Source organism: Pieris napi, chromosome 7 (assembly GCF_905475465.1).
Source record: "Pieris napi chromosome 7, ilPieNapi1.2, whole genome shotgun sequence".
In the NCBI taxonomy this organism is placed as follows: domain Eukaryota; kingdom Metazoa; phylum Arthropoda; class Insecta; order Lepidoptera; family Pieridae; genus Pieris; species Pieris napi.
In genome coordinates, this window is record NC_062240.1 from 9,965,633 (window position 1) to 9,988,705 (window position 23,073).

Consider the following 23,073-nt stretch of genomic DNA (forward strand, 5'->3'; position numbering starts at 1 on the left):
GGCCGATGGCTGGCCATGCGTCATACTCGTGAACGGGTGCTACTTGTGGTGACTGGTCGTACTTGAATTCGTGTATGCGGTGATGTTAATTATTTCGACTATGTGTTTGCGTGTTGTTCCCACGAGAATGTAAGTGCGTGCTCCTATTTCACCATGCCTCCTGCTGATAGGGGACATGTCTTTGTTTTTATTTATGTTATTATTATTAATTACTTAAAAATCATGTGGAACATGGTGTAATGGTTGCAGCTCCTTACAAATGTTGTGTAGGAGGCAAAAAAAAAAACATGGCGATTAAAAAGAGTGGCGGAGAGTTTATTGCCAGTTCTTCTCTTCCGTTCTACGCCCTTGATTTGAGAACTGGCAGTAAATGTAAAATTAGAAGCATTAATATTTATTTCTTTAATGACGAATCACAAGTGTACATTGTGTTACCTACGTGAATAAATGATTTTTGAATTTTAAATTTTTGAATTGAAATCTGAATACCCTTAGTCTTGCGGGTAACCGCCAGAGGCTCTGTCATATTGTTTTGGTAATACTTTACTGAAATTTGTATAATTTGGTAATTAGTGAGTAATGAGTTGGTACTCACGTTAGAGATATTCCTTTTGTGTGTAGGAGTATTTAAATTCAAGTTCAAATATATATATTAATCAAAATATTATTTTCAGATCAACATCATTGAGCCACTTGGAAAAAAGTCTTCAATATTTCTATTATATCTTCAATTATATCTCTGTAACTCAAACTATTCATGTTTTTCCAAATTTTAAATTGAGAAATTAAAACTGTAGTTGCTGTGACATTTTTTTCGTGAATTATCTGATAAACTCGCCCTCGTTAAACGAAAATTAGTCAATAAAGCTTTTTATAAATTTGATAAATACTTAAATGATCTTAATCCTTGGGATTGATTTGCTCCAGTTCAAACAATTTGTATGGCTCAATACTTGGCGATTAAAAAGAGTGGAGGAAAGTTTCTTGCCAGTTCTTCTTACCCGCTCTACGACCTTGACTTGCGAACTGTTAGTAAATGTAAATTAACAATTAATTTAACTTATTTCTGAGGATTCAAAAGTGTACTTGTTTACCTATATGAATAAAGATAGTTTGAGTTTGAACCAAAAATGAATTATATACGTAACACATATAAAGCTCCCATATTTGAAACGTTGGATTTGACTCAATTAATCTGGTACCTACCCTACCTTCTTCAAATACTAAATTTCGTTCAAGCCAACTGGAGTGGTATGTATTTTATAATTATTGCTTTTTGTCTCTAGTACAAAAGAGTTCATGGATCTATGGACTATCTTTCAGTCTTAGCGTTCTTGTAAACATAGCTGATTATGTTTAATTTTCTAAACAGTCACAGAGGCACATTACGTTAATGTTAACTATGTAATAATCTCAGGGGAAATCCACGCAAATTAGGTGTGTTTAGTAAATCGTCGGGAGCCACATCGAATCCTTTTCTTTTGAAAATAAATGAATGAATCCCTCGGTTTCACCCATGTTATCTTATTTAACCCCTTGACATTCTCTTTCATATAATCCTGCTTTCTAACTCTGGTATTCCCAGGATGTGTAGGTTAGCCAATAATTTTTTTCTCCTGTCTTCAAAAGCCCTGCACTCTTCTGTACAGTTTCGCAGGGCTCTTCACAAAATAAGCATGTAAATTTGTGTCTATACTATGATTTTATCCTTTACTTTATATACAATTATATTATCATAGTTAATATTTAAGTTTAGGTAGACATATAATAATTCTAAGCACTCAGCAAGCAATCTCTTAACAAGGGTAAATAGTTTTTATTTAGCTGTTGTGTTTTTAACTTTAAAAAAGGAGGAGGTTTTTATTTACGGATAACTGATTTTGATGTTTCTTTTTTGAATCCAGAAACCAGGATATTAGGATGGCATCGTAGAGAAATCAAGGAGAAAAAATTATTAAATGATTCCTTCGAAAGTCGGTTTTTGGTAAAAAATATTTAGTTTTTAAGCTTTACTGTAATGGTCATTACCTTTATAAACAAAGAAATCATTTTATTAAGAGCTCCTTAACAGCCCAGTAAAATAATACTTAATAATAATAGAAATATGTATTGTTATATTGCTTTTAAACCGCCACCGTGCCATATTCACAGCTTTACTTGACTCGAGGGTCTGTGGTCAGTCTAAAACATTCACGGATGTAAAGGGCATATTAAATCAAGACGGCTTAATTAAATGTTTTGTTATACCCAAATCTTTAAAAGCACTAAACAGAGTTTTTGGGACATAAGGAAGCTTCAACGACCGATGCATTAAACGATAGGATGCATAGCCGGATAGTTAGATACATGGGTAAATATGTATAAAATAAATAAATAAGTGGCGCTACAATCTCTTTAGATCTTGGCCTCAAATTTCTGAATCTGTTTCATGATAATTTTTAAATCTAATAGGCAAGTAGGTGATCAGCCTCCAGTGAATGACACACGCCGTCGACTTTTTGGGTCTAAGACATGTCGGTTTCCTCACTACGTTTTCCTTCACCGATTGAGCAAATGTTAAATGCGCACATAGAAAGAAAGTCCATTGGTGCACAGCCGGTGATCGAACCTACGACCTAAGGGATGAGAGTCGCATGCTGAAGCCACTAGGCCAACACTGCTCATGGTAAATGGGTAAATGGTAAAAACATGGGTAAATATATCGTTATTAAAATGTCATAATGATGAAGATGACCTTGATACATCAAACAAACTTAGGTTATAGGCATAAACGTTAAACAGGCGGTAGGTAAGCAACTTAATTTGCTGATAATGTCTACCTACCTACTCGTAGGACTTAACAGACACCAAAATACACTTCGAAACCACATTCAAAGTCACACAAACATCTAGCTGGTATCGTTTGCAAAACGTGTCAAAGGAGCTATGTAAACGTATTGTGAATACTGAGTGTTGATATTCCTGTATCTGAACGATGCATTCTATATTTTTAAATTAAACATTCTGAGAATATGTCGAGAAATTTATTCCTGATTTCGTTTGTTACTACTACGTGAAATATTGGCGGTCAACACAGCTCCGTCGTGTAACTATAGAACCATGGTCAATGGTGCCTTTATTTTAAATTAACGTATTCCTCTAAAGATAAAAATAATACTTTACCACGCGCAAGCTGCGTCATTCAAACAGTACGTAAGTAGTTACGGACGAACTTACAAACCCCATTTGGACTATATTTACGAATTGCAAAGAAATTTTGTATAATGACCTGAGATTGTTTAGACACTCCCTTTACCAATCTATTAACAAATTCAAATTCGCTTCTGAAGGAAAACTTTTACGACTCAAAGTAGCGTCGAACGAGCGATAAGCAACCTTAAACTTCGAACAAACAAAGTATAGTCGCAAGGGTACCCTGCAATTTTTAAAAGGTATTTTTTGGTCAACCTGGGATGTGATTGCTTGGCTTTATAAATTTAAGATAGATAGTCTATGAGGTAAAATCCTTAGATCTTATTCTACAAACTACGAGATAGTGGATTCAACAGATGCGAGAACTGCGTGGTTAGCATCCGGTCCAGGCTTGAGTTTGCCGTCTAACGTCAACTTTCAAAGAAGCTGTGATGATCCTCTTTGTAAATCTGAATTCCAGAACTTATTAGGCCAAACCTCAATTACAGACTTCGCAAGACTGGATGCAGAGGGGTCTAGGAAAGCCGGTCATTAGCTTAAAGTTTTTATTCGGCAGAAAGAAGCGTTTTTAAAGAAACAAACCAAATGAGACATGTTCCTCGTTTTGCAAGTGTGACTGATGTATTGATATGTAAATATTATATTTACTAACACTAACTGACTGACTTCAATCGAAAAGAAATAATGCTAAGTAAAGATATTACAATTAATAAAAAACAATTACTATATACAGTGAGTTCTAAAGTTAGTTGAACTAACACATTGCTTGGTATAATACGATAAACACGGACGGTTAAATGGTTTTCTTGAATGTCAAGAACTATCAAATTACAATTAACAATCATAATTACATTACTCATTGTTTTCGCATTTAGAATAAACCAAAGTAGTGCATTCCTCCAGTCCAATGGACTTCGCGTGAGAACTTTGTAGTGAGAGTTTCCTTTTAGGACTTAAAAATATGAACTGCCCTGCGATTCTGTAACTCACTGTTAATCCGTGAGTCCACTACGCAGTAACAGCGCTCCCTTCGTCACTGACGTAATTTTTGGAATCTCATGGTATTCTGTTAAGAAATTTTACATTACGTCTTGATAAGTGGAGGCAGGTAACCTAGTAAGTTGTTGTCTATTAATATCGTGACAATTGACTCATTTTATTTTATAAAAAGAGTAAATTGTCAAAATTTTCATCATACATAAACAAAATATTTTTAATAAAACAAAATAGAGAACAAAATGGTCGACGTTTGAAATAAAATTAATAATATTAAAAAAAAGATAAACTGCCCTGCGATTCTGTAACTCGCTTCACACACTCTCAGCGCTGAGTTTTGCTGTCAAATCGTTCGTTTCGGTGTCATGTTACAATTTGGTATTCTGTTAAACAATAACCGCGACAAAAGCGCCGCTCAAATAAGATTGTTCACATTTGGAACTAAAATTTGGCACTGCTACACTTACGCTCCAAAATTGTTGGTATTTGGTATTCTGATACATACCATTTGACATCTCATCTCATTTAAATGTACATTTTGTACGTCAAATTAAAAGTTGCTCTTCCCTCGCTGAAATCGTCATTTACCAGTGAGTTAGCCATTTTTAGCGAAGTTAAAACTTGTTTTTATGTGAAAATATTCTAACATAGGACAATCTATATGTATCTTGGGGTAAGTTTATAAAATAATATTTATCAATACAGCATTATTTTACGAAAAAAATTATATATATAAACATTAAGCTTCGTGAAATTGAACTTTGTTATTGTTACAGAAGGCCCGTTTCCACTTTTAAAGTTTAAACCTCTATTTCAAGAAATAAATGATGTAATCCATTAAAAAATACTTAATATAATATCTATAGATGGCGAAGAAAATGTAGGCACGAAACGACCAATTGGTTTCTCGGCGTTGGTTATTATCGCTTTTTTCCAATACTCAAGAAATTATATGGTATTGACGAAACCTAGAACATATGCTGCTGAGATGAACGAAGAGTCTAGTAAATACTAAATAGATGATCTAAGGTAAACATTTTGATTACTTTAGCATTAAAAATATAATTTTTATCCAAGAACCAATTTTTCGATGCAGTCTTGATCATGTCTTGTCTCCAGCAGAGATAAGTCGAACAAAAAACGATAAATAAGATAGGTAAATATTGTAATATATTTGTATTTTTCTACTATACTAAAATTATAAATCTAATAATTTCAGAGATCCCCAAATGTTCAAAATTCCTGATAGAAAAATATATTCTGCCTTTGAAGAAGAAGAATATTACATGTGTATCATACAACAAGGCCCCTGGATATAAAAAGACACAATAGTGCAGACATTTTCAAATTATTGAATTTCGACTATCCTTCAATTTATAATAAATGATAACACAGTACAATTTCGGTTCCTATATTTTTATAACATATATTGATATAACATTAAGGTTTTGGATAAAAACATTATTCTGCTTTACACAAGTATGAAATACCATCATTACATACATGATGGTTTAAGTACTTATTAAGCTTTTTTAAATTTATCGTTCATAACTATTACTTTTTACAAACTAATTAGAAAATATATTAAAATAAATATATTTATCTACAAAATAAAGTAGATGTTATTGATTAGCTCTATGTGAGGCTGTGTTTTAATTAGTTTTTATTATACTTAAGTTTGTTTTACTGAAAGTTATTTTGTAGTGTGTTAAAAGTTTACTATAATCATTAAATTAAATGTTTAAAGTTATTATATTGTTCTTTTATTCACCTATAAAGTAACATGGCTTATATATTTTTCATTTCGGCTTAGCTATGTATTTAACTCGGTTACTACGTTTTCTATAGGCAGTCATTAAATAAGTGGTAGATTTAATTAATCATTTTATTAATATAATATTATTAGATACAAAAAAATTATTATGAAGTACACAATTATCTTAAACACGGTAATACAATTTTTCATATAAAAATCATAGTTGTCCAAACTGCATTCAAAATAGATTAGTGGTCTCGGTTTAATATCTCTTCTTAACATTTCAATAATTGGTCATTTTCTTCCTCATTCTTGACAACTACCACTGATGGCTGTAATACAATGATTATCTGTTAAAATTGTAAATAGGGAAATGTGGTAGGTCACTGTACTGACACAACAATATTGCATAGCAATTTAATTATTGTAAAGTTAAGGTAAATAATAAAAAAACTTGCATAAAACACACAAAAACTTATATATGGGATATCTTTGTATTTCTAAGTAAAGTATCTTAAAAACATGTTTGATAATATTATAACTAAGCCAAATATTATTAAAAGTTTTATGGTAACAAGGCTTAGTAATTTCGCACAGTATTTGATTCAGTACTATGAATAAAAAAAATCTTGAGCAAACCTATATTTAGACTCAAAAATCCAAATCCAAGTATGTACTTTAAAAACAATTATTTATTAATGAAACAAATCCAAGACCCATAAAGGGTATGTTTAGTTTTAAAGTGTAGTCAGCAGCAATAACTATCTTTTGATTGCTTCATTAAATAAGTTATGGCAATGTTGTTTCCAACATTTAAAATTAACGTTGATCACTTGAAATGGTATGAATTTGAGCAATTGAAAGCTTATATATTTGATCCAACATACCTAACATGATTATTTATACTTGTATTCTGAAATCTGAACAATTAAATTAAATTCAACTTGATCAGTTAAAATTAATACTTCTTATATTTCATGAATGGAATTTGAAGTTAGGAAACCTAAAAATATTTTTTTATTTGACATTTTTAACCAACAATTTCATTATTCTTTACAATGTCGCTTCGATTTAACCTATTACATTTGACTTCAAATTTGCCATCAAACAAACAAACTTTGTTAACTGTTTTACTAGTCACTACTTATTCCTATTTATTTACTATGATAGTTATTATATTTCTAAAATAGTTTTAATAGAATTCAGTTTTTATGAGTGTTAGTAAAAACATAGGTAATATTGTTGTTGTGTGTTTGACCTCTGAATCACTTAAAAAGGTTGCAATAGTAGTTTCATGGCATCTAAAAAGTACCAACACTTGCACTTACACAAATGAATAAATATATAAACACTAATTTTTCTTCTTTATAGATAGGTACCCTTTTATTTTATAATTACTCAACAAAATATTATATGAAAACATTGGTATTAACCTTGGTTACCTTTAGTAACATTTTGAAAATTTAAAACACCTATCCATCCTGTTTACTTTGAATCCGTAGCCCATTTGCTGAGAGAATCACTTTTAGCGTGACATCATCTTTTATCTTTTTGTTAAGATAATATTCTTAAATTTTTTACAATATATCCAGATGTTAGGTATCCCTTGTTTCGTGCTGAAACATAATTAATATTTTTAAGTTTCTGTCGCTCATATACACCACGGCTGGTCAGTTGTCGGCTAAATACGAAATATAAACTCTTAATGTTATAAACAAAATACGTAACTTAAGATGTACTAATAAATAAACTTACCTTTAAGCGGCCCCTTTGCCAGATGGGTTTAATAATTTTTCTATATTAATCTTGCTAATTATTGTCCATCAGATAAGTCATTTTTGAGATATTTTCACAGTTTATCTTTTTTTTTTTAATATTATTAATTTTATTTAATTTTTATTAATTTCAAACGTCGACCATTTTGTTCTCTATTTTGTTTTATTAAAAATATTTTGTTTATGTATGATGAAAATTTTGACAATTTACTCTTTTTATAAAATAAAATGAGTCAATTGTCACGATATTAATAGACAACAACTCACTAGGTTACCTCCCTCCACTTATTAAGACGTAATGTAAAATTTATTAACAGAATACCATGAGATTCCAAAAATTACGTCAGTGACGAAGGGAGCGCTGTTACTGCGTAGTGGACTCACGGAATAACTATTATTTTATAAAAAGAGTTAATTGTCAAAATTTTCATCATACATAAACAAAATATTTTTAATAAAACAAAATGGTCGACGTTTGAATTAAAAAAAAAGATAAACCGACAGAAACTTAAAAATATTAATTATGTTTCAGCACGAAACAAGGGATACCTAACATCTGGATATATTGTAAAAAATTTAAGAATATTATCTTAACAAAAAGATAAAAGATGATGTCACGCTAAAAGTGATTCTCTCAGCAAATGGGCTACGGATTCAAAGTAAACAGGATGGATAGGTGTTTTAAATTTTCAAAATGTTACTAAAGGTAACCAAGGTTAATACCAATGTTTTCATATAATATTTTGTTGAGTAATTATAAAATAAAAGGGTACCTATCTATAAAGAAGAAAAATTAGTGTTTATATATTTATTCATTTGTGTAAGTGCAAGTGTTGGTACTTTTTAGATGCCATGAAACTACTATTGCAACCTTTTTAAGTGATTCAGAGGTCAAACACACAACAACAATATTACCTATGTTTTTACTAACACTCATAAAAACTGAATTCTATTAAAACTATTTTAGAAATATAATAACTATCATAGTAAATAAATAGGAATAAGTAGTGACTAGTAAAACAGTTAACAAAGTTTGTTTGTTTGATGGCAAATTTGAAGTCAAATGTAATAGGTTAAATCGAAGCGACATTGTAAAGAATAATGAAATTGTTGGTTAAAAATGTCAAATAAAAAAATATTTTTAGGTTTCCTAACTTCAAATTCCATTCATGAAATATAAGAAGTATTAATTTTAACTGATCAAGTTGAATTTAATTTAATTGTTCAGATTTCAGAATACAAGTATAAATAATCATGTTAGGTATGTTGGATCAAATATATAAGCTTTCAATTGCTCAAATTCATACCATTTCAAGTGATCAACGTTAATTTTAAATGTTGGAAACAACATTGCCATAACTTATTTAATGAAGCAATCAAAAGATAGTTATTGCTGCTGACTACACTTTAAAACTAAACATACCCTTTATGGGTCTTGGATTTGTTTCATTAATAAATAATTGTTTTTAAAGTACATACTTGGATTTGGATTTTTGAGTCTAAATATAGGTTTGCTCAAGATTTTTTTTATTCATAGTACTGAATCAAATACTGTGCGAAATTACTAAGCCTTGTTACCATAAAACTTTTAATATTTGGCTTAGTTATAATATTATCAAACATGTTTTTAAGATACTTTACTTAGAAATACAAAGATATCCCATATATAAGTTTGTGTGTTTTATGCAAGTTTTTTTATTATTTACCTTAACTTTACAAAAATTAAATTGCTATGCAATATTATTGTGTCAGTACTGTGACCTACCACATTTCCCTATTTACAATTTTAACAGATAATCATTGTATTACAGCCATCAGTGGTAGTTGTCAAGAATGAGGAAGAAAATGACCAATTATTGAAATGTTAAGAAGAGATATTAAACCGAGACCACTAATCTATTTTGAATGCAGTTTGGACAACTATGATTTTTATATGAAAAATTGTATTACCGTGTTTAAGATAATTGTGTACTTCATAATAATTTTTTTGTATCTAATAATATTATATTAATAAAATGATTAATTAAATCTACCACTTATTTAATGACTGCCTATAGAAAACGTAGTAACCGAGTTAAATACATAGCTAAGCCGAAATGAAAAATATATAAGCCATGTTACTTTATAGGTGAATAAAAGAACAATATAATAACTTTAAACATTTAATTTAATGATTATAGTAAACTTTTAACACACTACAAAATAACTTTCAGTAAAACAAACTTAAGTATAATAAAAACTAATTAAAACACAGCCTCACATAGAGCTAATCAATAACATCTACTTTATTTTGTAGATAAATATATTTATTTTAATATATTTTCTAATTAGTTTGTAAAAAGTAATAGTTATGAACGATAAATTTAAAAAAGCTTAATAAGTACTTAAACCATCATGTATGTAATGATGGTATTTCATACTTGTGTAAAGCAGAATAATGTTTTTATCCAAAACCTTAATGTTATATCAATATATTTTATAAAAATATAGGAACCGAAATTGTACTGTGTTATCATTTATTATAAATTGAAGGATAGTCGAAATTCAATAATTTGAAAATGTCTGCACTATTGTGTCTTTTTATATCCAGGGGCCTTGTTGTATGATACACATGTAATATTCTTCTTCTTCAAAGGCAGAATGTATTTTTCTATCAGGAATTTTGAACATTTGGGGATCTCTGAAATTATTAGATTTATAATTTTAGTATAGTAGAAAAATACAAATATATTACAATATTTACCTATCTTATTTATCGTTTTTTGTTCGACTTATCTCTGCTGGAGACAAGACATGATCAAGACTGCATCGAAAAATTGGTTCTTGGATAAAAATTATATTTTTAATGCTAAAGTAATCAAAATGTTTACCTTAGATCATCTATTTAGTATTTACTAGACTCTTCGTTCATCTCAGCAGCATATGTTCTAGGTTTCGTCAATACCATATAATTTCTTGAGTATTGGAAGAAAGCGATAATAACCAACGCCGAGAAACCAATTGGTCGTTTCGTGCCTACATTTTCTTCGCCATCTATAGATATTATATTAAGTATTTTTTAATGGATTACATCATTTATTTCTTGAAATAGAGGTTTAAACTTTAAAAGTGGAAACGGGCCTTCTGTAACAATAACAAAGTTCAATTTCACGAAGCTTAATGTTTATATATATAATTTTTTTCGTAAAATAATGCTGTATTGATAAATATTATTTTATAAACTTACCCCAAGATACATATAGATTGTCCTATGTTAGAATATTTTCACATAAAACAAGTTTTAACTTCGCTAAAAATGGCTAACTCACTGGTAAATGACGATTTCAGCGAGGGAAGAGCAACTTTTAATTTGTCAATTGTCGTACAAAATGTACATTTAAGTGAGATGAGATGTCAAATGGTATGTATCAGAATACCAAATACCAACAATTTTGGAGCGTAAGTGTAGCAGTGCCAAATTTTAGTTCCAAATGTTAACAATCTCATTTGAGCGGCGCTTTTGTCGCGGTTATTGTTTAACAGAATACCAAATTGTAACATGACACCGAAACGAACGATTTGACAGCAAAAATCAGCGCTGAGGGTGTGTGAAGTGAGTTACAGAATCGCAGGGCTGCACTTTGTGTATTTAATTAAATAAATAATTCATATGCTATAACCAAAGTCTTTTTCGCAAACATGATGTGTTAATTATTTGCTATTATTATTATTTTCTTTTGCCTTGTTATATTTCTACACAATTATGTATTTACATTGTATTTTTGCCGATGCTTGGCTGACCCATGCATGGGCGGGTTGTGAATTTGTGGGGCTCTGGGCATTACTACTTAGGGTACATTTTATCAAAAAACTATTTTCTATTGTTATGTAGATAATATAGAAAAAAGAGTGCGTGTACTTATGTACGCGCGTAAGAAGTTATACTTTTTTGGAAAAAAAAATAGATTTTGATTGCATGCAAATAATTTATTACAATTAAATAATCAAAGACTGGAAAAGGAGTCATTATAGTCAATAAAGTTAAGTTTACATCAGAAAAATTAAATAAATAAATATTTATGATTATTCTCTTACATTAAGTATAACATAAATTATATTATTATTCGAATGTTGTTTTTAAATTATGTCCAATGCCGTAGCATCTTCCGTGGGCAACTTCATTCTGTTAATTTTGTGTCATGGTGCGCGCTCATCGTAAAATTTCACTCACATAAATTTTTCATAACGCGCCTAAAGAAGTATAACTTCAAAAATAGGACAATAAAATATTTGATCTATTTAATATGACATAGTGTTTGTGTATACTGCTAGCATTATTATTGTTATTAAAGCTTTATTAATCAATACAAAAATTGGTTAGTTTACATTCCTTAATATTAGTACAATTTGTTGTGTTAGTATTAGTTAAAAAAAAATTAAGTTAGATTCCTTTTTTTCTTTTTTGGAGGTCTAGTTTTTGTTTGGCACCTTTCAGGGTAAAAGCCGCCTCCATATTTTTCTATTTCTCTTTGTCTTGAGCAACATTCATCCAGTTTTTCCCCGCTAGTTCTATATTGTCACCTGTCCATCTTTTCTTTTGTCGTCCTATGCATCTCTTTCCAGTAGGTCCAGTCCATTTTATTACATCTGGTGTCCATCTTTTATCCCGCGCTCTAGCAATATGACCTGCCCAGTGTACAGCATTATACTGTACAACATTATTGCAGAAGAATTTGACAGATGTGTAGTTATGTTAGGTATATAAATTATAAAGAAACCTTTGTGCATTTTTGTGCTGAAATTTCCTTTATTTGCTCAACACAATGTAAGTCCTTCGCTAAATCACAATTTATGGAAATAACTGATAAATGATTTAGTCAATGGTTCGTTATTTTTTTCCTATATCTGTTATTCATAATCTATACATGACATCCTGGAGAAAGAGCGCTCCGCTTCACAGCTAATTAAATGCAAAGATAAAAAAACCTTTATGATGCTATAGCAATTTGGGTAAACATCAACAAGTTTATTTTCATAAATTAGCATAAAAATTGCACTGCAAGAAGTTTTAGACTAAAAAATACAAAAAAATAAAACGACCGAAAACAAGCGACGGGGAATTCCCCGTTCCGTGCGATAGACGTGCATCGCAGATGGGTTGATTGATCTCAGGGATCCCAACCTTATGATTGGAATTTTTAATTTCAGATATTTTTTTTTAATTCAAAATATATCCTTTGTTTCCACGAGGCCCTGGGCTGCAGCCCAGAAAGCCAGTAGTTAAGTAGATCCGCCCCTGGATACTAATTCTTCGATACAAAGAGTATCGCAGTAAGTAAGAAGGAGCTGTAATTTCTGTGCTGCAATATAGCGGGCTACTCAATTGTGAGGAAGTTGCATGGATTTGGTGTATGGTCACGATCACACGTGTATATCCTTTTTATATAATAGTTTTATAAGTATCTGATTGTCCTACTTTTAACATGTATGATGTTTGAGAGCAAAATTAAAATAAAATCGACCACAAAAAAGGCCTCCTAGAGAGGTTATCAGACTTATATATATGGCTGATTTTTAAGTCTCTTAAGTTTAAGGCATGCCGGTTTCTTCACGATGTTTTCTTCATCGTACAAGATGATGTTAAAAATCCATTAGTGCACAGCAGTGATACGAACTCATGACCTCCGGGTGCACACAGGACCACGCCCAAGCCACTTGGCAAACTTCTTTCTTCTTCTTTCAACATCTATCATTTTGAATAAGTCTGAGATCCCCTTATATCTATTTCGTGTAATGTATTTTATAGCAGGCATACAATCTGTAAAAAGGAGATCCTTTTCCTAATGATTCCTTACTAGAGAACATTTATGCTTTTAGAATTATGTAAAACATTAAGTTGACAATATAATAATTAGATTTTCCAGACTGAACAATTTACGATTACGATTTATGACTTAGTTACCTTATTGTTCAATAAGCGTATCGATAAAAAATATCATTTATTTTGTCATTAATACCGTAATATTTAAAGGTATATAAACCATAACTTTTAAAGCAATCAGTGCATTGATTAAATAGTCTTACAATGATTCGCATTATTTGTGTCTTGTTCGTAGCTGCGTTGGTGAGTTCTGCGCCAGAAAAAAAACCATATTACGATGTAAACGACGCTCCGGCCTTGTTCGAAAAATTCATCAAAGACTATAACAGACACTACAAAGATGCTGCAGATCTTGAAGAACACTATATAGCGTTTGTAAATAGTTTAATAAAAATAAATATATATAACAGTCGAAACCCTTCGTCCACTTTCGACATAAATGGGTTGTCGGATTATACCCCTGAGGAAGAGCACCATATTATGAACGGGATTAGACATTATCCTTAAACTTCATAGAACGTAAGTATTTTATATTTATATTAATTGATGACTCATTTTAAAGCCCTTAGAGTCTAAGGATTAGACAAACAGGCAATCTACGAACCTAGTTTGCGCGGGAAATGTTAAAAAAATTCCGAGTGAGGCTGTCAACGTAATAGCGATTCTATGATTTTTGGACTAACCTCAAGCAATCTAATTAGAAATTATTATTATATTAAGCCAATTATTATACTTTCTTAACTACACAAAACACTTTTAAATTAAAAAATTTCCTTCAGTTTTTATAATTTAACTTTTTGGTTTAATTTCTTTTAATCTCTTCGTGTTTGTTATGTTTGACTGAAAGTGCTTGTCACATTAAATCTTGTATTTTATTTTTCTTATACCAATGTATCAGTGTGCCAAACGTTGGCAAGAATTTATAAATAAAATAAATAATAAAACATACCTAAGCTTAGCACAAAAAATACTGAACATAAAATAGACTAAATTATGTTTTCTTTTTGATATATACGAGTTTTATATAATTGCGTTGTAGTACCATCTATAAATGTTGATAGTATCGACACTAAGTTAAGCAAAGTATTAAACGCTGATTCATTCATTGATTTGCTGGTTAAGCAAAGTATTGAAATCTGAATAAACTTAGTCTTGCGGGTAACCGCCAGAGGCTCTGTCATATTGTTTTGGTAATACTTTACTCAAATTTGTATAATTACCAACTGACGTTAGACATATTCCTTTTGTGTGTAGGAGTATTTAAATTCAAGTTCAAATATATATATTAATCAAAATATTATTTTCAGATCAACATCATTGAGCCACTTGGAAAAAAGTCTTCAATATTTCTATTATGTATCTTCAATTATATCTCTGTAACTCAAACTATCAATGTTTTTCCAAATTTTAAATTGAGAAATGAAAACTGTAGTTGCTGTGACATTTTTTTCGTGAATTATCTGATAAACTCGCCCTCGTTAAACGAAAATTAGTCAATAAAGCTTTTCATAAATTTTATGAATACTTAAATGATCCTAAGCCTTGGGATTGATTTGCTCCAGTTCAAACAATGTGTATGGCTCAATACTTGGCGATTAAAATAATTCTTAATTATAATTAAATAGATATAATTCTTTTTCACCCGCTCTTCGCCCTTGATTTTCGAACTGGTAGTAAATGTAAATTTACAATTAATTTAACTTCTTTCTGACGATTCATAAGTGTTTGAGTTTGAGTTTGAAACAAAAATGAATTGTATAAGTAACACATCAAAACGCTCCCATACTTGAAACGTTGGATTTGACTCAATTAATCTGGTTTCCCTACCTTCTTCAAATACATACTAAATTTCGTTCAAGCCGACTGGAGTTAACACTGAAAGCTTACAAATGACATATTACAAAGTTATGTATTTTATAATTGCTTTTTGTCTCTAGTACAAAACAGTTCATGGATACTATTTATATAGTTTTTATTTAGCTGTTGTGTTTTTAACTTTAAAAAAGGAGGAGGTTTTTCAATTCGACCAAATATTTTTTTATTCACGTATAACTGCTTTTGATGTTTCTTTTTTGAATCAGGATCCAGAAACCAGGATATTAGGATGTCATCGTAGAAAGTCGGTTTTTTTGGTAAAAAATATTTCGGTTTTAAACTTTACTGTAATGGCCAACCAAACAACATGGCAAAAAAAACATGGCAAAAAAACAAAGAAATCATTTTATTAAGAGTAAATGGTGAAAACATGGGTAAATATATCGTCATTAAAACTTCATAATGACGAAGATGACCTTGATACATCAAACAAACTTAGGTTATAGGCATAACATTTCAAACGTTAAACAGGCGGTAGTTAAGCAACTTAATTTGCTGATAATGCCTACCTACCTACTCGTAGGATTTAACAGACACCAAAATACACTTCGAAACCACATTCAAAGTCACACAAACATCTAGCTGTTTGCAAAACGTGTTAAAGGAGCTATGTAAACGTATTGTGAATACTGAAAGTTGATATTCCTGTATCTGAACGATGTATTCTATATTTTTAAAGTAAACATTCTGAGAATATGTCGAGAAATTTATTCCTGATTTCGTTTGTTACTACTACGTGAAATATTGGCGGTCAACACAGCTCCGTCGTGTAACTATTGAACCATGGTCAATGGTGCCTTTATTTTAAATTAAAGATAAAAAATAATACTTTACCACGCGCAAGCTGCGTCATTCAAACAGTACGTAAGAACTTACAAAACCCATTTGGACATTATTTACGAATTGCAAAGAAATTTTGTATAATGACCTGAGATTATTTAGACACTATTAATACACCAGATGCGAGAACTGCGTGGTTAGCATCCGGTCCAGGCTTGAGTTTGCCGTCTAACGTCAACTTTCAAAGAAGCTGTGATGATCCTCTTTGTAAATCTGAATTCCAGAACTTATTAGGCCCAACCTCAATTACAGACTGCGCAAGGCTGGATGCAGAGGGGTCTAGGGAAGCCGGTCATTAGCTTATACAGTTTATTTAACGTTTTTATTCGGCTGAAAGAAGCGTTTTTAAAGAAACAAACCAAATCAGACGTATTCCTCGTTTTGCAAGTGTGACTGATGTATTGATATGTAAATATTATATTTACTAACACTAACTGACTGACTTTCATCGAAAATAAATAATGCTAAGTAAATATATTACAATTAATAATAAAACAATTACTATTTACAGTTCTAAAGTTAGTTGAACTAACACATTGCTTGGTATAATACGATAGACACGGACGGTTAAATGGTTTTCTTGAATGTCAAGAACTATCAAATTACAATTAACAATCATAATTACATTACTCATTGTTTTCGCATTTAGTCTAAACCAAAGTAGTCCGTCCATTCCTCCAGTCCAATGGACTTCGCGTGAGGACTTTGTAGTGAGAGTTTCCTTTTAGGACTTAAAAATATGAACTGCACTTTGTGTAATTAATATTATTTTAAAAGATTTTATTATTGACGTTTACATTTCTGCCGCATTAACTGATACAAAGACAAAGATTATTTGTAAAAATTAGTCACTTTAATTCCGCAACATTTGATTTAATAGTAGTAACTAAAGCCGGGCGCATACATACTGATTCCGGATCAGGTTTCCGTATCAGGGTTTCAGATTCGGAAACCTGAATGGTCCGCGTGCATACAAAATGTTCGATAAGGCGCACACCGTTCTTACTTTTTCCGGACAGAAAAAAACCTGACGTTCGGTTCGGAATTTCTCCGTGCGTTCGTTTTGGAAGAACGGAAAAAAAACTGATGACGTCACCCCGAACGCAGCATTCGCATACATATTGGCTCGATCGCCGCACACGTACGGAAATTTTCATTCAGAATCGCGTTGGCGCTGTGTGCGTATTTTGTTTTATCTCGTATGCTATTATGAAGCTCATCAAAGGATTTCATTGACATCCTGTAATATTTGAAGAATTCTTCTGGGTATGCCCGTAACTTTGCTCTTTTGACATAGAATTGACTCTCAGTTAATCTTTGGGTATTCAGTGGATGCACCCCATAACGATGTTTTATGCCCTTTTTGTCTAGCACCAATAAAAGAGCAATGAGCATCAATTCGTCTTCGTCGTCCATACTCGTGCGTTATCAGAAGCGTCTATGATCGAACTGATCGTTTAAATTCCGAATGCAAAAAACAGAATGTGTGCGCTCTCCACACGGAATTCTTGATTAGGAAACCTGATCAGGATTTCTGATCAGGAATCAGTATGTATGCGCCCGGCTTAAGGGATGAGAGTCAGTCCCACGCTGAGCGTTGTTACTTTATAGAAGACTGTCAATTATGATTTTTAGAAAAAAAAAATTTCTTAACTAATTATTTAAACAATAGAAAATTAAAAAAAACGATTATAAACAATTAAAAATTGTTATTAAGGAAAAAAAATTTTTTTTTTTCATAAAATTTTTAATGTAATAAAGTTGTGTTAAATTTAAAAAAAAAAATATTGATTTAATCAATTTGTTTAAAAAAAATTATCAACAAATGGCGGGAATTTTTTTTTTTGCCAATCAATAAATATCTTGTATAAATAAAAAAACGATTATATGATGATTTAGAAAAAAAATTTTTTTTTTAACAACATTACATGGATTTTTAAGTTTTTGTTTAAGTAAAAAAATTGTTATAAACAAAGTATAAATATTTTTTAAATTTTTATGGCACGATCTTGTTAAGTATGTATGTAAGAAAGGCTCTACGAAGCGAAATATTTTTACGACCATTATTTAAACATTTTTTTCACTTACAATTAAGACGGTCGTTCGAGAAAATTTCGTTAGTTAACAATTATTTAACTTGTTGAAAAATTAACTTTAAGTAAAATTTTCAACGGGAATAAATTAATTATAGTGTTCAGAACACACCATAATTTTTTCAAATTTAAAAAAAAATATTCAATACCTTAAATAAATTAATTAATGTGCCGTAGTCGCTTTTGACGCCACGCGCGAATCCTAAAAATGTCACCCGCAGACCTATTTTCAGCGTTAAATTAACATTATAAATAATGGAGATAGAGTTCTGGGAGTCAGGAGTTTTTTATTGGAAATTTCCTCCTCTTTCAGAATCTTTATGTATCTATCTTTATGTTTATATATATTTTGAAATTTCTTAAATATTAATAGTTTATTAAATATTGGCAAAAAACTAAATGCCATTTTTTTTTCATCTTTAATGGTCTATAACTTTTGCAATTTTTTATGTGCTAATACACGCTTTTAGCACATTTTTCTAGACGTCATTCCGGATCCAATGAGCTATCGCACATAATTTTACGAGCAGTATCTCTAATTTGTTCCATTTTCAACTTGTCGACTAGACTATTTCTTTTTTTTATCTTACTAGCTAGACCGGTGTCCCGAATAGCAGAATAAGTATTTAAAAAAATAAAGAATCGACTGTTAGGCGGTACGATGTTCGCCAGGCCAGCTAGTAAAAAATAATAATTTAAAATGATTTATGTAAAACATTAAGTGGACAATATAATAATTAGATATTCCAGACTGAACAATTTACGATTACGATTTATGACTTACCTAATTGTTCAATAAGCGTATCGATAAAAAATATCAGCATTAAATATTAACGAGTCTTTGTTTTGTCATTAATGACGTTAATATTTAAAGGTATATAAGCTATAACTTTTAAAGCAATCAGTGCATTCAGTACAGTCTTACAATGATTCGCATTATTTGTGTTTTGTTCGTGGCCGCGTTAGTGAGTGCTGCGCCAGAAAAAAAACCACATTACAATTTAAACGACGCTCCGGCCTTGTTCGAAAAATTCATCAAAGACTATGACAGACACTACAAAGATGCTGCAGATCGTGAAGAACACTATATAGCGTTTGTAAATTCGTTAGAATATATAAATAAAGCGAACGCTAAAGCAGGAGATGGAGGAGCTACTTCCGACATAAATAAGTTCGCGGATTTAACCCCTGAGGAATGGGACCGTATGGTTGGGATTAAGATAAAACCTCCTTATTAAACTTCATAGAACGTAAGTATTTTATTTTATATTAATTGATGACTCATTTTAAAGCACTTAGACAAACAGGCAGTCTACGAATCCCGTTTGGGCGGGAAACCTTAAAGAAATTCCGTCTGAGAGGCTGTCAATGAAATAGCTACGATTTTTGGACCTTAGGACCAGATACACTGAATCTCAAGTAAACGAACTAGAAAATTATTATTTTTTATTTATTGAGAAAGATTTACAGCTTAAAACTAACTCACTTACTAAATTTAAAGTTCTTTTTACATCAGTGAACAAATCTTTACTTTTAATTAAGTACTTAATAATTAACTGGATTGGTAAGCATAAAATCATTTTAATCCAACTATCTATATATATCAAAGAAAGCAATAAACTAACCAAAAAATTGTTGAGGATCACTTAGGGTAATATACAGTAATAAAAATTTACGATACACTATTTTTTCCACCGAGGAACTCAGAGCTTTAGCATAAAAAACACTGAACATATAAAAGACTAAAAATCTGTTTGAAAAGTAAACTATAAAATTAAAGATTTTTATCATTATGTTGCACCATCTATAAATGTTGATAGTATCGACACATGAGTTAAACTACTAATGCTACTACTAATAATTTTATTGAGCACTGATTTTATTCTATAAAAGTATCTGCTTTGAATTTTCCGCTTTTGATATACTGATTTCTTACTAGATTTTATCGTACCCTTAGTTTTGCGCGTACCACCCAGAGGCGCTGTTTGATCGTTTGTGCTAATATTTTTCTCTCAACTCACGGTAGAGATATTCTGTTTGTAGGATTATTTAGTTCAAATATATATATATTAATAAATATATTATTTTCAGATCAACATCAGTAAGCCACTTGGGAAATGTAACTGTTTTTGCACTTAGAAAATAAATCTGAAGTTGCTGTAACGGTGTTTTTTTCATGATCTAACTGATAAACAATAGGAAAATTATATAAGTAACACATTAAAACCAACATTAACAACAAAAAGTTGATATATATTTGATTTTATTTTTTATATTAGTTATATTTTACTTAAATTTTAATTTTAAAATAAATTAATTTCTAAGAAGGCACACACACAGGCACATAATCTTAAATGTTTTACCATGTAATATTCTCAGGGAATATCCACGCAAATTAGTTTCAAATTGCTTAATATTAATAATAATAAATCGTTTATTTGCAAAGAAAGTGGTACATTCAGATTGATTAATTATAGAAAAAGCGCACAATCAGCGATATAAAAATAGTCATGAAAATAACATATTAATTATCATGACCAGAACACGTAAATCATTTATAATTGTTTTTAAAAACTTATGGTCTAGAATCTAGATACTTTCCCACGCAATAAAGGCATTTGCTTTTAAAATTTAATCACCTTTCCCTTGAAATCATTACACGGCAGTAATCTATAATTTCTAGGTAGGTGATTAAATAGTTTGATAGCCATGGCGTAACTGCATTTTTCACCACGATGTATTCATCATCGTGGTGAAAAATGTAGGTACTCACAGCCGTGTTGGATCCTTCGGTAGATACAGACAAGTTTCCTTCTCTCTTATGCACAGTTTCGCTGAGCTCTTCACTAAATAAGCATATTAAATTCTTATCTCTATACTACGATATAATTTATATTTTATATTCACATTTCTATAGTAAATAAACAATTATAAGTCGAAATGTTTTAATTCCTGCTAACACTTAGGACTCAATCTCTCAACAAGAGTACAGGTACTTTTTATTAAGCAATTTAGTTTTAACTTTACTGCATCGAACGTTGGCAGACCTGTGTAAATATATCATTTTAGTAAGAGTTGTTTAACAGTTTAACAGTGCGGTTCTTTGATGATACTAGGTAAAATGAAATCCATTGATTGGCAATTAAATGTTGCAAATATAAGAATAACAGAGCTCTCCAAAATATGAAAATATAAACTATTACAAATTGTATCTTATTGCGTAGTATTATTACTTTAATAAGTGTAATTTAATACGCTATAATTAGCGTAATATTTCGAATATAGGTATTACATGCATTATTATAATGAAAATATTGTAATGGTAAACAAGATAATTTTGCTGATAGTGCCTACCTATGTTTTATCCTTAGAATTTAACAGACACCAAAATACACTACGAACCACATTCAAAGTCACACAAACATCTAGCTGGTACCGTTTGCAAAACGTGACCAAGGTGCTTTGTAAACGTATTGTGAATACTAAGTGTTGATATTCCTGCATCTGAACGATGCATACTACGAGTATATTTAAAGTAAACATTGTGAGAAAATGTCGAGAAATTTATCCCTGATTTGTGACGATTCCGTCGTATAAACATTTAACCGTGGCAGTGCCTTTAAAATTTGTTTAGGTTTATAATACTAAGATGTCTTGGGCCGTGGGGTCCTAGCGCTATAAGGCTTTTTAAGGAAATATCAAAAAGGCTAGTCGAAATCACAGGAGACCGAAGGGCTGGCAGCTACCTCGGACAAAGAATTAGTATAGCGATTCAAAGGGGGAACGCTGCCAGTATCTTCGGAACCTTGCCTAAAGGGACTCCTTTTAATAATATATTTTAAGGTTAGCTATAGTTCTTCGTTTTTGTGCATTTGTTTCAGGATATTATATATTTTGTTGAAGTTATACTTCTTTTGGAGCGTTAGGGAAAAATAGAGAGTAAATTTTTACAATGCGCGCGACAAGTTGCATTGTCTGTCATGACTCATGGCGTAGTGTTATTCAGAGTCGTGTTTATATACCAAAATAATGATTTTTATACGAGAAAACCCATTCCAATGTGCTAAAAAACAAAGTGTGTATTGTAAAATATCATGATTAGTATATATTATATCGTTTCGATTGAAAGTGATCATTAAAATGGACAAGAAAAATGCAATTCGAAGAGGGAAACGTCCCTCTAAAGTGCTCGAAGAAAATGATTACGCCAAATAATTATAACTACTAACGCGTGCACATAAGTACACACACTATTTTTTTTATTTATGACACAAAGGACACCGTAGAGGAAGGATGGGTAACAGTTCCTACAAACTAAAGGGATACTCCCTATAAGTATAACCTCTGACTGACTGTCAAGAAGACCCCAGTGGCTATATTTTATGGATTCTCGCTGTTGGCAAGAAGGGCCTTAATAGTTTAGCGCATGCCAATGCGTCGGTAGCTCTGTCTGAAATTTTTTTTATTAGCGCAAGAGCTTTTACACTCTCTTCACTTCTTACGAGACTAGGATGTGCGGGACGGAAACTCACCTCCGCACCGAATAAGCGAAGTACCGAGTAATGAACCTCGCCTTACCCATTGAAGGCGGTTGTTTCGGTTCACGCGGGCAATCTTTACTGTATTATTATCTATAGTAATGGGACCATCGGATTCTCTTAAAATGAGTCGGGGCCTTTGTTGTAG

At 31.0% G+C, this 23,073-nt stretch overlaps 1 protein-coding gene and 1 long non-coding RNA gene across 3 annotated transcripts in view; one reads left to right on the plus strand and one right to left on the minus strand.

The window, feature by feature from the left end:
* The window catches only part of LOC125050921, a 49,177-nt gene extending 27,330 nt beyond the window's left edge, over positions 1–21,847 (minus strand). The window contains exon 1 of the mRNA XM_047651008.1: positions 21,742–21,847. The gene's annotated coding sequence lies outside the window, so the exon portion shown is untranslated. The remainder of the gene's footprint in view (positions 1–21,741) is intronic.
* On the plus strand, positions 8,205–9,560 carry LOC125050923. Of its 2 annotated transcripts, none has more exons than XR_007117224.1 (2): positions 8,205–8,434; positions 9,531–9,560. It is a non-coding gene; the product is annotated as an uncharacterized LOC125050923 (long non-coding RNA). The 2 variants fall into 2 exon arrangements; XR_007117225.1 differs by having other exon boundaries at positions 8,205–8,425.
* Positions 21,848–23,073: the final 1,226 nt, after the last annotated feature.